This window comes from Cryptomeria japonica, chromosome 2, assembly GCF_030272615.1.
Source record: "Cryptomeria japonica chromosome 2, Sugi_1.0, whole genome shotgun sequence".
Classification (NCBI taxonomy): domain Eukaryota; kingdom Viridiplantae; phylum Streptophyta; class Pinopsida; order Cupressales; family Cupressaceae; genus Cryptomeria; species Cryptomeria japonica.
In genome coordinates this window covers 587,097,524-587,116,433 of record NC_081406.1, presented here as the reverse complement: position 1 = coordinate 587,116,433, position 18,910 = coordinate 587,097,524, and the positions used below count along the sequence as shown (strand labels likewise).

General features: G+C 37.4%; 1 protein-coding gene across 2 annotated transcripts in view; it reads left to right on the top strand.

Annotated features, from left to right (window-relative positions):
* Positions 1–18,910, top strand: part of LOC131051865 (truncated transcription factor CAULIFLOWER A) — a 118,189-nt gene that overhangs the window by 65,786 nt on the left and 33,493 nt on the right. The window lies entirely within an intron of this gene.

The window sequence follows — 18,910 nt, the reverse complement described above, 5'->3', positions numbered from 1 at the left end:
CATATAATCTGTTTTAATTCTGTTAGCAGTCCAGTTTCTTTTTATTATGCAAAGTTTCATCTTTGTTAGATTATTTAAAAAATAAGAAGAATCAATACTTAGTCTATGAAATAGACTCAAGAAATTATTTGACAAATGATTATGTTAAAATAATAGAATAAAATATTACTGTGAATAAGATATAATATGCCAATGCTTATAAGATAATAGTGAAAAAAACAATCTAATTAAATAAAAATGTCACAATATTATTTAAAATCATGTAAGTGGTAGATATGCTCAATGAAAATGTAACTTGTAAATATGATAAAGTGGGAAGGAGTAACTCCTATCAAACATACTATCAACTCATTCTATGAACTACTTTTAATATACTATGCAAGCTAAATCTGAGTGTAGGAAACGTATGCAATGAGATGAAATAGAAACTTATAAAATACCCTCTCGTGTGTAACTTATGTGGGTGAGGAGATGGTCCTTTACAAATGAAGATGTATTAAATAATCATATAAATATTCATTACTTCATAAATAAGAAGTTCCAAAGAAAGAGAAAGAGAGGGGACACTTTTAATAAAATATGCAAGATAAAACTAAGTGTAGGAAATGTATGCAATAATTAAATGAAATGAAACAAAACCCTACAAAATAGTTCATCAAGTGTAATTAATGTGCGTGAAGAGATGGACCTTGACAAATGAAGACATATTAAAGTATCGTATAGATATTAATCCCTCATAAATAAGAAGCTCCTTAAATGAAGAGGGGAGAGAGAGGGTATTACTTCAAGTAGAGAGATAACTAGGTATTCCCATATGAAGTATCCTCCTACACTCTTAAGATGAAAAACTTTCTTTCTATAAGTTTCATTTAGTGAAGATGTCAATGATCTACTTGGTACTTTTGTAGTAGTGGAGAGAAATGATCTATCTGTGGATAATATCACTAAAATAGTGCATATAAATCTCTATATGCTTGGTTTGTTTATGGTAAACATTATTAGCACTTTGTCAAATGTACTAATGAAGCTAGACAAAAAACTTGGTGAGAATGTGTTGAAGATATATGATCCCAGTGGATAGTGTTCTTGATCTTCTAATGTGTAGATTTCTAATAAATTAACATTTTTATTCCAGCTCATCTTAATATAATATTAAAACATAAAATAATTTTAAATTTTATCTTACACCTTGAAGAAAAGAACTCTTGACGTTGTGGCAATAAAAAGTTGGATTTAAGATGGAGTTCATCTTTGCAACTGATGCAAAGGTCTCAATGAATTCTAAAGTCGAAAATATGGAACCCGTTTTGACATCTCGATTGTCAATTTATTTGATTCACTTGATTTCATATCTATTTAGAATGTTTGAAAGTTCCATTGGTATCTTATGTTGTTGAATCCATATTTCAAATGATTATATGGAATGTTTGAGTTGGATTTCTATATTTGGTTTTGTATCATTAATATTCCTACCCTTTGTTTAGATGAAAGCTCTTTTCTTTTAATTGTGGTTTCCTTTTCCGCTATTCAAAGTAGAAGTTTAGCGTAATTTCTATCGATAGTCTCACTAGAAACCATGTTGTTCTGCCACGTGGCTCACCTCATGGCATATTTGAATGCCTAAATAATTAAGGCCCATGGATATAAAGTTTGCCGAATCAAAATGATGAACCACAAAGCATTCTTAAATTTTATATAATGAGCTTCATTGGTAGTAAAGTGTAAAGTGTCTGTTATAGTTCACGATGTCAGCCATCTATGTATGGGTCTACAAATGGGTTAGAGTCCTATGGGATTGAGGTGCCTAACTGCACTACAAACAAGGCGTACATGCCTTACCCCCTTGTGGGATTTGAACTTGTGACCTCTCTTTCAAGAGCACAAGTTATCCACCACGAGGCCAACTCAGGATGTACATTGGCCCATCTCTTTTGTAGGTGGTCATATAGGCTTGTAGTATTGCATGTATTTTGAAATCACAATTCGATATATTTCTACTATACATCTTTGTTAGCATTGTTAAGAAATGGTGTCTCAACCTTGCAATAAATAAAGGTTAGTGTTAATAGGTTAGTGCAAGGGGGTCTAGGATAGGTTATACCCCCATGCGAGGTCTAAGTGGCTTATCCAACTAGTGAAGGGGTTTGGGTTGTGTTCCCTAATGGGGTTTTAGGGGCAATGCCCCCAAAAGCCACAATGTGTGTATAATTTATCATTGTATATCTTGATTACTTATCATAAGTTCACATATGTGATAGTAGATATTATGTTGTCTTTGTTTTCCCTAGAAGGAAACCCTATTTTATGAGGGCATTGTACTATGGCTAGGTATTGTTATGTATTATAAGAGTGCGATAGCTGTTTTAAGTTGCATCTAGATCTTTGGTTGGTGACAATCCTACGAGAAGCTCGCTCTGAAAGTATATTATAATCTTTGTGATTTCTGAGGAATATATTATGTGGCTTTTGGAGTGTGGATTTTTAATCTCGAAACGATTTTCCCCACGTAAATCACTATGTTGTGGTATGCATGATATTTGTGTTTATTTTTGTTTAATTTATAGCCTTATTGTAAAAATCTAAAATGAATTTTCATTAGAGCAAGAAGTTTGCTATCTTAACTTCCTTACAAGAATGGTACCTATAAGTTTATTTAGAGATTTATTGGCTTTATTTTCCTATGGATGATCATATAGAGTGCTTTCTTTATGAGTGATTGTTGGTGTAAATAAATATTCATTATGGATATTATTACACTTTACTTAAGTTAACTTAGGATAATGCATCTCTTTGTAGTTTAGATTTGAGACACTTAGGGAAGTGTGCACATAGAGATATAGCTTGTAGGAGAAATTCCATCTTTTGTGGTCTTATTTTGCTGTTACACTCCACATTCGGTGGATCATCCACCTCTTGTGGAATATTATATTATTTCTCCTACCTACCCCTAGTATCTCTTACCTACCCTTGTTTAACATTAAGCCAAATGTCATGATTGTGTGCTCATACATCCATATGGCCTTGCTTATATAAGCAGACCCATATTAATTGTATTGGTTAATCTAGTTGATCATTTGCATATTGATGAGAATATGGTTTGTTCTTGTCATTCTTTTGTCTCTCTTTTATACTTTTCATTATGCCTTTGATCTTGGCAAAATATCGCATGGTATTAGAGCCATTGGGGCTTCATTCATTGGTTTTTGGGAGACATTTTGGAAGGCTTCTATTTTCGGATCTGAGAAACAATGCTTTTTGGAGGTATCTTAGAGCATTTTCGACCTCACCATTGCGTTCGGGAGGCCGTTTCCATAAAAATCAAGTATAAACTCAACCTATTTTGGCGGAAATTGATTTTTGGGTGTTAGAGGATTTTTTCAAAATTTCTGAAAATTTCTGAAAATTTCTTCTTTTTTCAGTTTAAAAAAGAAAATTTAGAAAGAAATTTATTTTTTTTGAGAAAGGGGGGTTTTATTTTTCAAAAAAAAGAAAAAAGAAAAAAAAATAAAGAGGTTTTTTTTGGGGTTCATAGACTCGCCCCCCTGCCCCACCGTACTTGCAGGTTGCATGTTGTCGGCCACCGACAACTCCCCGCTTTGCCACTAGCAGCCCCCTCCAGCGGTCTCCACAACCTCCTCTAGCGGTCGCAGCTGTCACGCCACCTCTAGCAGCAACAACCTCGTGTAGTGTTGCCCCTCTGGCGTTCTTTGCAGACCCCCTCGACTGCTGCTACACTGCCAGCGCCTTCGCTGCCTCGCTCGCTGGCAGGACTGCCAGGCCAACACCGCCGACCGGCTCGTCGACAACACCACTGCTCGGCCAGCTGGCCCAGCCCGCCGTCCGACTCGCCAGCTCAGCTTGCCACTGGCAAGCTACGTCACCCGACAGCCGGACCTGCCCCCCCAGTCAGCACCGGGCCCACCTCCGAGTGCCACGCAGGCAGCTGGGCCCACCGCTTGCCACCTCTGCCTGACACATCAGCAACATGTCCAATCACCTACCATGTCAGCAGATTTGCCCAGTTAGCGCCTAGTCAGCGTTTTTTGGAAATTTTCTAGACCCCTCTCAGTTTAGCAGTTTGATTTTTTGAGTCAACTTTGGAGGCTCATAACTTGCTCAATTTTGCTCCTTTTTGGGTGTAATTGTTTTTGATTTGGGCCAATTTTTCGTGCTCTTCGCAGTGGTGTTTGTATTTTCTGATTTTGGTGCATAGGTTTTTCAAAAATTTTGGATTCTCTCAGCTGTACCTGTCCAATCCTCAATTTTGCAACTTCAAAGACTTCATTTGAGCTCATACGACCTCCTTTTCAGGTGCTGTTTTTTTTGAAAGTGCATGTTTTTTTGTCTACTTTCATAATCTTTGATCCGTTTTAGAGAATTTGAGTGGAAATTGTAATTTTAGATATTGGTCTTATTTGACCTATTTGGTACTTGTAAAATTGCTTGGATCTTAGTTTAGATCTCTTGCATTATTAGTTTGAGTCTCTTTTGGCCTTATTGAGGTAGTTGCAAAGTTGAAATCAAAAGTCCACTTTGCCATTTTTTGCAAGTGGCCCATTGTACACATACTAAGTATAAAGTGCCAAATTATCATTTTGTGGGGGGTTTTTTGATTGAGTGAATTTGGGGGGGGGGTGTCTTGTGTGATTTTGCCTCTCTTTCCTTATTCTCTTTCATTTTTGTTGCAATGAGTCCTCATAAATTTCCACCTTTAACTCCACATAATTATGCATCATGAAAAATTAAAGTATGGAGCAAATTAATGGAAAAAGGTCTCACGCATTACATAGATGGAATTAAAGCAACACCACCTGATCCTAAGGCTGATCCTAATGCTCACTTAGAATGGCTCACTAAGAATTGCATGGCTCTTGGAACTTTGCGTAAGTATGTATCAGATGACCTCATCTTTCATATTGAGAAGTGTACTACAATCAAAGATGATTGGGATATGGTTTTGAAATTGTATGGTCAAGTTCATGAAATCAGAGGTTACAAGATTGACAATGAGCTCACCAACTTAGATCCCAAGAGTTTTGATACAATCCAAGATTATGTCACCAAAGCAAATAAGCTAAGAGCAAAGCTTAAGGATTGTGGAATTGACAAAAAGGATGCTCAGTTGATATTCAACTTGTTGGACAAGCTTGCACCAGAATATGTAACGTTTGTGTCTACCTTCCAAACTCATCGTTTGACAGTGGGGAGTTCCTATATTATGCCTTCATTTGATGCTTTCACCGAAATGTTAATATTGGAACAATCTAAGTTGTTGAACATGGGGCTTCTCAAGTCTTCAAAGTCCAAGGCCTTGGTGGCTAATCAAGGGAGTCAAGGGAGTCAAGGCAAAGATTCCAACAACAAGAAGAAGAAATCTAAGTCAAAGCCACAATAGGAAAAAGGGCAATCATTCTCTCCATCACAAGGCGATTTTTCATCCTCTTCCAAGAAGGGGACTCCACCTAAGAAGGATAAACCAACTTGTGCATATTTCAAGAAGTATGGTCATGATGAGCATCGATACAACACCAAGCAAGTTGATGAGTTGACAAATCTTCTTAAGAAAAACAACATCAACTTGCCATTTGCCTACACAAAGAAGGATTCATCTCCTTCCTCTTCCTCACAGTCTAAGGGAAAAGGGCAAGCATTTGTGGCTACAACAGGTTCTTCACAACAGTGGATACTTGACTCAGGTGCCTCTTATCACATGGGTTCTACAAAGGAGCAGTTTTCTTCATTGGAGCCATCTAAAGTACCTCACATTTACATAGGTGATGATACACAAGTAGAGGTTGAAGGGAAAGGTTCAGTTGACATGCATGATGGAACATTTGAGAATGTTCTTTATGTTCCTAACTTGTCTACTAACCTTCTCTCTATCTACCAAATCACTCACTATGGGAATGGGAAAAAGGTTGAGTTTACACCAGATTTAGTTGTGGTAAAGGAACTTGATGATGATGCCTTGGTAGCAGTGGGACAAGTCAATGACAACTAAAGGCTTTATTCATTCTTCCAGTTTGTGCCAAGTTCTCCTTCTAGGGCCTTGCTTACTCATTCAAATTCAGAAAGTAAGCTATGGCATGAGCGGTTTGGTCACCTCAACTACCACTATCTTCAACAACTCAGCACTAAAGACATGGTCATGGGTCTACCTCGAATCAGTTTTTTAGAGTGTGTCTGTTCAGGTTGTTCCATGGGCAAGCATCCCGAGGAGAAGTTTGATAAGGGGAAAGCTTGGAGAGCTTTGGAAGTTCTTCAACTTGTTCACAACGATGTAGCAGGTTCATTTCCAACACCTTCATTTAGCAAGGCCTGCTATGTCCTCACTTTCATTGATGACTACTCCCGATTCACTTGGGTCTACTTTCTCATTTATAAGAGTGAAGTATTTGACAGATTTCAGGACTTCAAGACTTGTGTGGAGAAGCAATCCGGGAAAGTGGTCAAGATTCTTCGTACAGATAATAGAAGGGAATATGTGAACAAAAGACTTGAGGATTTTTGTATATTTGAGGGGATTTATCTTCAGCATTCTGTTGCATACACTTCACAATAGAATGGAGTTGCATAACACAAGAATAGAACTCTCAAAGAAATGGCTAGTTGTATGATACATGCACATTCTCTTGATCCTGCCTTTTGGGCAAAGGCTATCAGTTGTGCCACACACATCTAGAATTGAGTTCCTCACAAAGCTTTGCAAGGTATTACTCCTTAGAGGCCTAGGCTGGTAGGAAACCGATAGTGAGACATTTCAACATCTTTGGGTGTCCAGCATGGGCTTGCATACCTCTACAGAAACGCAAGGCATTGGAACCTTATAGTAGGCCTTGCATTTTTGTTGGATATCCTGAGAGTGTTAAGGCATATAGATTGATGGATCCTGAGACACATTAGGTTCTCATTAAGAGGAGTGTTCACTTTGAGGAAAGCTCTCTTAGCTTAGCTTCTCTACCTCCTCCACCTTCCTCCATTGTGGATAGTGATGCTAGTGATTCAGATGATGAGACTCCTTCAACTCCGACTCGTAGGGTTACACCTCCGCAGGGTCCACTTGTAGTTGAGGAGCCTCGTTCTCCACCTCCACTTAGACCTTGTTGGGCTCGACAGACACTTGAGTTCGTGAGTTCTCTTTTTGGGGATCCTTAGATACACAGGGGACTCGATCACAACATCAGTATCTTCCACATGCTTTCATTGCTACCGCTTCCAATCCACAGACATTTTGGGAAGCATCGGGGGGTTCCTGAGTGGGACCAATCTATGGAGGAAGAGTATAGTTCCTTGATGAGGAACAACACATGGGATTTAGTCCATCTCCCTAAGGGGAGAAAGATGATTCGATGTAAGTGTATCTATCGAACCAAGTTTGCAGCGGATGGTAGTGTGGATAAGTATAAGGCACGACTTGTTGCGAAAGGTTTCTCTCAGGTTCCAGGTGTTGACTATACTAAGACCTTTGCGCCCGTAGCCAAGATGAACTCCATTCGCTTGACACTTGTTATTGCTGCAACTCATGGTTGGGATGTACATCAGATGGATGTGAACAGTGCTTTTCTTCAAGGTGATCTTGATGAGGAGATTTATATGGAGCAGCCACAAGGTTTCATCCAGGATACTTCCTTGGTTTGCAGACTAAGGAAATCTCTCTATGGCCTCAAGCAGGCCCCCAGGGCCTGGTACACCAAGATGGATTCCTTTCTTCTCTCAGTAGGGTTCACCAGGTGTTATTCCGATTCGAATGTCTACATTTTGTGACAGGATGATTCTCACTTGATACTTGTGCTTTATGTTGATGATTTGATCATTACAGGGAGCACCACATCCATCATTAGCAGGGTCAAATCTGCTTTGCATGATAGATTTGCTATGACTAACTTGGGTCTTTTGCACTACTTCCTCGAGATAGAGATTTCACAGTCACCTTCCGGGATTACACTATCTTAGCCCAAGTATGCTCTTGATCTACTTACACGCTTTCATATGGCTGATTGTAAGCGTGCACCGACTCCCTTTTTTTCAGGAGTCAAGCTTGAGGTTCAGTGTTCTTCTCCACCAGTTGATGCCACATTGTATCGTCAACTTGTGGGTGGTCTCATTTACTTGACTCACACACGCCCTGATATTTCATCTGCAGTTGGCATGGTTTCCCGCTTCATGTAGGAACCACATGAGCTTCATTGGAAAGCTGTCAAACACATCCTTCATTACATCCAGGGTACACATCATTATGGGTTTCACTATGCAACAGGGACAGGACTTCGCTTGGTTGGTTACACAGACTCCGATTGGGCTGGTGATCTTGATGATCGTAAGTCTACTTCAGGTTATAGTTTTCACGTTGGTTCAAGCCCCAGTTTTTGGTAGAGTAAGAAGTAGCATGCTATTTCTCTCTCTTCGACCGAAGCTGAGTATCAAGGAGTTGCTAACGCAACGATTGAGACCATTTGGCTTCAGTATATTCTCATAGAGTTTGGGTTCACCACTCCTCGACCGACAGTTCTACATTGTGACAATCAAAGTGCTCTTGCCATCTCAAAGATCCCGGTCCAGTACCAACAGACCAAACACATTGAGATCCATATGCACTATATCCGAGAGCTGATTCAGGAGTAGGTCATTGATTTGCAGTATTGTCCTATGATGGAGTAGGTTGCTGACATATTCACCATACCTTTCACCGAGAGTAAGTTCTAGCAGTTGCGAGCTCTCTTGGGGGTGCGGGATGTCTCATTAGGGGGGGTCAGCTGACTTCTCCTTCCTTTCTTATTGGGGGGGGGGGGACTTTTTCCTCTTTGAGGTTTTGTCCTTCTTCTTTGGGAGTCTCTTGTACATTCATCTCTCTTTTGGGGGAGAGTTTTTTCTCATTGGATTTTCTCCCTTTCTCCGTTTGTGAGAGATTGCATTGCATAGTTTTGCTTGCATTTGAATATTGTACATGGGTACCTATCATGGCCTAGTAGTTGGAACCCATCTTGCATTGTTGACTTGAGTCTTCATTCTCCTAAGTTGCACTTAAGGGGGGTGTTGGTGTAAATAAATATTCATTATGGATATTATTACACTTTACTTAGGTTAGCTTAGGATAATGCATCTCTTCATAGTTTGGATTTGAGACACTTAGGGAAGTGTGCACATAGGGATATAGCTTGTAGGATAAATTCCACCTTTTGTGGTCTTATTTTTCTATTACACTCCACATTCGGTGGATCATCCACCTCTTGTGGAATATTATATTATTTTTCCTACCTACCCCTAGTATTTCTTACCTACCCTTATTTCTCATTGAGCCACATGTCATGATTGTGTGCTTGTACATCCATATGGCCTTGCCTATATAAGCAGGCCCATTATCATTGTATTGGTTAATCCAGTTAATCATTTGCATATTGATGAGAATACAGTTTGTTCTTGTCATTCTTTTGTCTCTCTTTTATACTTTTCATTGTGCCCTTGATCTTGGCAAAGTGTCACAATGATCATAAAGCTTCTCAATAGTTCTTTAATCATTTTATTCACAAAATATTTTCCTTAACTACTGGTCATACTTAATGGGTAGCCAATTATTGTTATAATATTGGTATCAATGTACTTTGTTATGGTTTTGGAAATTTAATTCTTATTTATTTATGTCTTTGCCCATTTTGTGAGAAATTCTACCCCAGTGCGATAAATCTATCTTTTGATCTCTTTACCTTTTTTGTGAGATATAGTTGTGTAATTATTTTGTTCTTCAGAAATTTGGTGATTGGCAGAACTGATTTGATGGTTATTTTTTCCTCTTGGTTGGGATAGGATTACTCCTATTGTGGTTCCTGAAGGATCTACATGTACATGGAATGGTATAGTCCAATAATGGAATATAAAGGTTGGTGCTTCTACTATTTCTTGTTTTAGTGTGTCAAAAGTCTGTTGGCACTAGTTGGTCCAATTAATTGTCTTAGTCACTTTCTTTTCATTAGCTTTTCTATTTGAGCAACAATTGTGGCATAAATTCTAATAAATTTTCTATGATAATTTTGGTATAACCCAAGAATTTTTTCACATCTAAAGTTGTCTTGGGAGGCATCAAGCTCATAACGAGTTCTATTTTTAAGGGTTCCACTATGAGCCTCTCTTTGCAAATGATGTGTCCTAATATTGTTCCAAATGACGCTAAAAAGACACATTCTTTACGTTCAATAAGATTTGAAATTTTTTGCATTTCTCTAACATTAGCTGAAGTGCCTGGACATGGTATTTTAGTAACCCATAGACTATCCAATTATTTAGGTAGACTTACAAGAAATTATGAATATAATATTTAAATATGTAGACCATGACGTTTTTTCATACAACTAGTTTATTCTTCAAGCCAAAGGCATGGCTACATACATAAATGATCCTCATTTTGTTGCAAATGTGGTTTGTGATTTATTAATTTTTTTGTTACTTCCTTTATATCAAAATAGTTGTATATCAAAGAATCCATTCTCAAGTATTTATCAGTCTCACATAATTTTTTTTTTTCTAAATCAATTCTCACTTATTTGTTCCAATATATTATTTGTTGAAACTCTTTGTGATTTAGATGGCACATGGGATGACTCTTGGTAAATGTATTGTATCTCTTCAAAGGGAAATATTATTTTAGGAGGCATGGTTTGGCATGGTTTTTTTCTTTAATGACATCTTATTTTATTGCTTGATATGGTATTGTCTTCAGTTTATGATCTTTTCATTTATGGGTTAGCCTAGCAACTTTTCTATGCCTCGACCCCCATTTGACGGCTCATGTGTAACCGAACAATCCTTTCATGAAGACAAGGAGGTTCAATCATGCTAGATCAACACCCCTAGGACAACCGATTCTTTCCAATGTCGTCCTTAGTCTATATGAGCACTCAAGGATATGGATGGGGTATCAAATTATCTTGTTAATGTGTGTTCTACCCCAATTTAGTTATCTGGCTATCACTTGATTAATAAAATCACAATGAGTTACCTTGGTAGCCTCTTTAGGGCCTCTACCCCCATTGAGAGCCACTCCCCTTAAATTGCACCTAGACACCTCTAACCTAGGGTTCAATTCCAAGGAATCAAAATGTAAGGAAGTTAAGTAGCAGAACAACTTTCTACACTAACCTTGAGAGGAGGGTAATGCAAAAACTTTTACAGATTGTCACAACAGTTACAAAAAACATAAATAGATATAATAACATTCAAACTATAACACAATGATTTACATGGGGAAAACCCTTTTAGGAGAAAAACCCCACACTCCAAAAACCACCCAACATATTATTCAACAATAAAAAACAAATTACAACATACTTGCAGAGAAAGCTCTTCGCAGGAGCACTACTAATCAGAGATTCAAAGGTAACTCAATAGCCATAAGACTCTTACACATGACCTCTATCTCACACACCTCATATAAAGGAGATAAAATACAAGAAACTGTCAAAAGGTATTACAAAACCATGGGCTAAAACCACCCAATAAGATGTATATCTCCCTTCTAGATGCCCTATGACGTGTTAAAACACACATCAATGCATGTCCCTTCCTTTTTTAGCTCATTTATGTGTTCGATGTATTTTGCATTTTCTATTTCAGAAGTACAAACTTTCAGAGGCCATAACTTGTGAACCGTGTGTTTGATTGACAAACCATTTGAAGCATCATAAAGCTCACGAAGTTTTCTATTGCCTAGAAAACTACTACACTGTTAATGCCTACTTTTCAGTGCATTTAAGGGCCTCTAAAGTCTTGAAAATCAAATTTAAACCTTTCATTGGACCCCTCCAAAACATAAAATTTAATATCTTCAAGATTAGTTGTGATCTTGCAACGCAACTTTACCGAAATGCTTATCTAGCCAACAGAAGCTTCGACGAGAATTTCACACCATTTCATGCCCAAATGAAAAATTACTATAAATAATAACCTTATGTAAATGCAAGGTTGAGACACCGTTTTCCCAACAAATCTCCCACTTGTCGAACACCTTGCAAGAGAAAATGGAGTTTCAACATAATAAATCAATTGCTAGGGTCCATAAGGCCAATAGACTTCGAACACCATCTTAACTTCTCTGTGCTCACACCTTAGTTAAAGTATGTGCAACATTCATCAAAGTTTCTACCTTAACCAGCTTCACCCTTCCATCTTCGACCATATCTCTGACAAAATGATACTGAACATCAATGTGCTTGGTCTGGGCATGAAATGTCAGGTTCTTAGCTAGGCAGATTACACTCTGACTGTCACAATAAACTATCACGGCTCCATGTTTTATTCCAATGTCTGAACACAGTCTCTTAAGACAAATGGATTCTTTACAAGCATGAGTAGCTGTTATATACTTTGCTTCAGTAGTGAACAAAGCAACCACAACTTGTTGCTTAGTCATCCAACTAATTGCACCACCAAATAAAGTAAACACATAAGCACTGGTGGATCTTCTGCTATCAATATCACCTACCTAGTATGAATCCACATAATTATGAATATTAAGGGAAATCATGTCTCCAACTAAATTACCATGATAACCCAAAGAATACTCTGAGGTACTCTTCAAATATCTAAAGACTCTTTTGACTGCATCCCAATGAACTCTACCAGGATTAGACATATATTTGGAGAAAACTCCCACTGCTTGGGCAATGTTTGGTCTAGTACAGACCATAGAATACATAAAACTTCCAACTTCACTTTGGTAAGTCACTCTGCTCATGTCTTTCATCTTCGATGGGGATGTTGGACAATTTGCAATAGATAATTTCGTTCTAACTGTAAAAGGAACACACAATGGTCCACAAACCTACATGTTGAACCTCTGTAACACTAAATTCACATACTTACTCTGCCTAGCCATAGCATTCTGTTCACTTTATCTCTTCTAATTTCCATCCCAAGAATGTGTTTCGCTACACCAAGATCTTTCATTTCAAATTTAGTAGCAACCTGAGACTTTAGTTCTGAAATCATACCTTTCCCTTTACCAATCAATAACATATCATCAACATACAATGCAATGTACAGGAAATGATCACCATTAGATTTATAATAAACACAGTGATCTGATTGAGAATGCTCAAATCCAAAACTAACACATGTATCAAATTTCTGGTACCACATCCTAGGACTCTGTTTGAGGCCATACAAAGATTTCTTTAATTTACAGACTAAATTACCTTTACCTTTCACTGCATAGTGCTTTGGATGTGTCATATAAATATCCTCCTCCAAATCACTATGAAGGAAAGCAGTTTTCACATCCATTTGGTCAACCTCTAAATCATAAGCAGCAACAATAGAAAGCAAAAATCTAATGAATGTCATTTTTGCAACAGGGGAAAATATCTCACCATAATCAACCACCTCAACCGGAGAGTAGCCTTTTGCAACCAAGCTCTCTTTATTCTTCTCAATGCTCCCATCTGAACCAATCTTTTTCTTGAACACCCATTTACAACCAACAGGTTTCTATCCTTCAAGCAATGGTAAAAGATCTCATGTGTCATTCTTTCTTAAAGTTGCCATTTCTTCTTCCATAACAATCTTCTAGGATTTTGCATCATTCATACCTAATGCCTCTTCTAAAGATTTCAGTTCATCCACAATAGTATTCAAAGCAAAAATACATTTCCAATCATCAAGTGAATACCTTTCAGGTGGTTGTCTATGTCTTGTACACCCTCGAACAAGCTGAGTTGGAGGTTCTTCCTCCTCTTTTGAAGATTCAAAGCTAGACAAAATCTCCTCAACTTCTTGCCTATCTAGGGGTCTTGATTCAACTCTTTCAGTTGTATAAGGAGATTGAATCACATCTTCCTTTTTAGTATGTTCTAGCTGCAATGTAACATAAGGAGACTTAATTTCTCTGAAAATAACACTTCTCCTATGAATTACCTTTTGTGCAACAGGGTCCCAAAGCTTGTATCCTTTCACACCATAACTATACCCGATGAAGATACATTTCAGAACCTTGTTCTCCAACTTCGTCTGCTTCTCCTTTGGCACATTTGCATATGCCTCACAACCAAAAACTCTAAGATGTCTCAATGAAGGCTTGTGACCTGACCATGCTTCCATAGGCATATTATCAACAAGGGTTGATGTAGGAGACCTGCTAATCAAGTAGCAAGCAGTGGCAATAACTTTAGCCCAAAACTTTTGTTCTAGACCAACACCACTCAGCGTACTCCTAGCCTTATCCATGAGTGTTCCATTCATTCTTTCTGTAACTCCATTCTACTATCAAGAATATGGATTTGTCTTTTGTCTGTTAATGCCACAATTTTTACATAATCTATCAAAATCATTAGAGTAAAATTCACCGCCATTATCTGTCTTCAAACATTTAATTTTCTTTCTAGTCTACAACTCAACCATTGTTTTAAATTCTTTAAATCGATTAAAAACTTAAGATTTACTCTTTAGAAAATATACCCATGTCCTTCTACTAAAATCATCAATAAATGAAACAAAATATGTGGATTTTCCAATCGAAGGAACATCTACAAAACCAAACACATCGGAATGAATAAGATCCAAAACACCATAAGTTTTATGAGAACTCGAGTAAAACTGAACGTGGTTTTGTTTTCCATAAATGCAATGCCCACATAAATCAAAGTCAAGATTACAATCATTCAAACCTTCAACAACTCCAATGTAGCCAAGCCTCTGGTACCATAACATATTCTTCTCTGCAGGTAACTTTCCTTCAAAAGAAAGGGCACCCTTAGGCACCCAAAAGCCATTTCCATCTACTGAAGGTGAAACCCTCAAATCTTCCACATATATAATTTTTACACAATTGCTATTACACTCAATAGTGTATGCATATAGCTTATACAAAGTGTCAAAACTAACACCTCTAGCAGTTACCATAACACCCTTAATCATCTTACATCTTGCTTCAGAAAAGACTAATTGCACACCTGCGTCTATCAGTTTGGTCACAAATACCAGATTTCATTTTAATCAAGGGATATGAAGCACACCATTAATCCTTTTTATTCTACCATCAGAAAACCTAATTCTAACTTTACCTCGATCAACAATGTCTAAATGTGAATTATCACCCAAGTACAACTTATCTCCATTAAATTCTTCATATTTATAAAACCAATCTCTATTGAGAGTCATATGAAAAGATGCACCTGAGTCAATTAACCAAACATCCTTACCTGCATGAGTCGCCAAAGCTGCAATAAATGCATTTCCATATTCCTTCTCAGACTTAGAATCATAATCAAACTTCTTCAATTTCTTCTTTTCTTCTTTGCAGTCCTTGCGGATGTGACCTTGTTTACCTCAATTCCAACAAATGACTGTGGACTTTCTAGGAGATTTTGATCTCCCTCTTGATTTGGACTTATCACGCTTCTCATTCTTCTTGCTTTTCTCTTTAGGTCTTCCACGAACACTTAGGACTTCCTTTGAATTGAGGGATACCTTCCTTCGCATCTCTTTGCCAAGTAGAGCACCCACCACATCTTCAGACTTCAAAACAATAGAAGTACTACCGATAGCCATAATGAGAGATTCCCACAAATCAAGCAAAGAAAAAAGCAAGATCTAACATTTCTCCACTTTTTTCATCTTAACACCGACAAATACTAATTGAGCCACCAACATATTGAATGCTTCCAAGTGGTTTGCAATTCTTCCACCCTCTTCCATCTTCAAGGAATACAATTTCTTCTTCAAGAAAATCTTATTTAATGAAGATTTTGCTTGATGTATTTCACCAATCTTAGTCCATAGCTTCTTTGCATTGTTTTCTTCGTGGACATTTATCTAAACAGAGTCTGTTAGGCATAGTTTGATTAGAACCTAGACTTTTCTGCCAATAACATCATATTGAGTCGTTGCAATAGGATTTGAGGGCCTTTGGACATTCGCATCAACAACATCCCATAGATCTCGATCTATTAACAAATCTTCCATCTTCAGCTTCCACATCTCAAAATTCGTTCCTTTAAATTTCTCCACCTCTATTTTCCCTGATGAACTTGCCATTTGAAAATTCCTGCAACAAGATCAAAAAATGTCTTCTGGACAATCTCCCAGTCAAATCTGGATTAGTTCAAAAAACCCAACAATCCACAACTAAAACCAAAGGTGATCAAACTTTGATACCACTTGTAAGGAAGTTAAGTAGCAGAACAAGTTCCTACACTAACCTTGAGAGGAGGATAATGCAAAAACTTATAAAGATCACAACAATTACAGAAAACAGAAATAGATATAATAACATTCAAACCATAACACGGTGATTTACGTGGGGAAAACCCTTTCGGGAGAAAAACCCGACACTCCAAAAGATGCCCAATATATTATTCAACAATTTAAAAAAACAAATTACAATATACTTGCAGAGAAAGCTCTTCGCAAGAGTACCACTAATCAGAGATTCAGAGGTAACTCAATAGCCATAAGACTTTTACACACAAGCTCTATTTCATTCACCTCATATAAAGGAGATAGAATACAAGAAACTACCAAACGGTATTACAAAACCATGGGCTAAAACCACCCAATAAGGTGTAGCCAACCTTATCTCCCTTCTAGATGCCCCATGACATGTTAAAACACACATCAACACGCGTCCCTTCCTTTTATAGCTCATTTATGTGTTCGATGCATTTTGTATTTCCTATTTCAAGAGTACAAACTTCCGAAGGCCATAACTTGTGAACTGTGTGTTTGATTGATGAGTCGTTTGAAGAACCGGAAAACTCACAAAGTGCTCTATTGCCTTGTAAACCACTACACTGTTTATGCCCATTTTTCAGGGTGTGTCGGGGCTTACAAATTCCTCAAAATTAAATTTAAACCTTTCATTGGACCTCTCCAAAATGGAAAATTTAATAGCTTCAAAACTAGCTATGATGTTGCGACGTTACTTTACCAAAATGCTTATCTAGCCAACCAGAAGCTTTGGGGAGAATTTTGTACCATTTTGTGCCCAAATGAAAAATTACTATAAATAGTAACCTTATGTAAATGCAAGGTTGAGACACCATTTTCCCAACACAAAAGAATCAATAGCATAGATATCTCAAATGAATCATACATGAATCTATAATTTGAAAACCGAATCATAATCATACACAAGGCCTCTCTAGACCTTAACCATAAGGGATTCATCAATGAAACTATTCCCAATGCAATAACAATAGGGTTCTTTCACATATAAGCATAAAGGATCATATGTAAACATGATTTAATCCAAATCATACCATACATACCCCAAAATTCTGAATCAATGGGGTACAAACTCAACTGAAGCCTCTAGAACACCCTTAGGAACCCTAACTAAGCAAACTAGGTCAAATAAGGCCAAAAAACAATAACTGCGTAATTGACTTGAGTCCTGCGCAATTGAGGGCTTAAGCTACGCATTTGAAAGATGAAGTTGTGTAATTGAGAGCTAAAGTTGTGCAATTGAGAGCTAAAGCTATGAAATTGAGAGGACATCCAATCGAGCATCAATTGGGCCCCAAAAGAAAAATCAGATGAGGAACCATTTGAGGGGTGCCTATTTCGTTACCAAAACACCCATCAATTCAATCCCAAGTCTTAGAAATGGAAAACAAGACTTGAAACCCTAAAAACAACCCCCAAAAATACAAAGAAAAAGATAGCGTTTCAACGTATAACTTAACATACATAACCAAAAATTAAAACCATTTCCAAATCCCAATGAGAATAACAATTCTAGTTGCTAGCCCTACCCTATAACTTATAACTAGCTATGCACCTTTGTAACGGGGCCATGTTATATCTACTATATAGATGGTGGCATCATCCATTCCCTATGTGACATGATATCAATCATCACTCATATCATTGGTCAAAGTCATCAGTTGTATCACGACTCCTCATACAACAACCCTGTCATTTCAAATTGCCCATTGAAGACCTCCCCGCAATCTAATCTCATTCAAACGGCACCGGCCTATTCAAATATCCTACTGAAGACCCCCTTTCTAACTTAATATGTTCAACATTCAGAAAAATATATCAAGGAACAGTACATTTGAGCGACGACTAACATTTTACAAGCCTAGGCAATCATATAAGTTCAACAGCTGAAACTTATTATAACTATAGATTTTTTTCAAAGTGTATGATCAAAACTTAATTTCCTACCACCAGAGATAAAAACTTACTATCGAAAAACTACTTGAAATAACTCAAACTAGAGAGCAATTTTCTCTATTTCATTCTATTTATTTCTCGTAAAGAAAAGGGCATAACTAGGCCTATTAGATAGTTTCCAATCCATCTGGAAAGTAAAAAAAAAATGATTATTTCTTAATAGAAAGATTGAGAGAAAATAGCTTCTACCTTAGCATTATATAAAATAAGAACTAGATCGGGGTAAAGACCAATACTTATGATTGGTAGAAAGAGACAGATCAAAATAAAAAGTTCGCGTGGTCCCGTAAGGATTCGGGACATTCAAAACCTTATATCCATAGAACATTTGGCGTAACATAGATAACAAATAAATGAGAGTTAATATCATTCCAATTGCCGCTATTGCAGTAATAATGATCCGAAAGGTCGAAGAACATTTATGATTAGTAATTAGGCCCAATCAACAAAATCGACTGGTTCTAGCACTGAAGCGAGCATATTAGTAAAATCCCTTTAAGGATCTCCTACCATCTTAATTGCAGAGCCAACCAAGAAAGGAAGGGAACCATGGTTCATCTCGCAGTGGACCCACCAAAGGAAGCGGCCCCCCTCTCCCTCTTATTATTGCATGGGCAGGAGCCCATTGGAATAGTAGGGCCCTTGGAATAATATGGTTAGTTAATTAGTGAATTAATTTGCCTGCTTCCCTTTAGTCCCCCACACACACTAGAATAAGGTGGGAGTTATAGTTCCTGTAGAGACA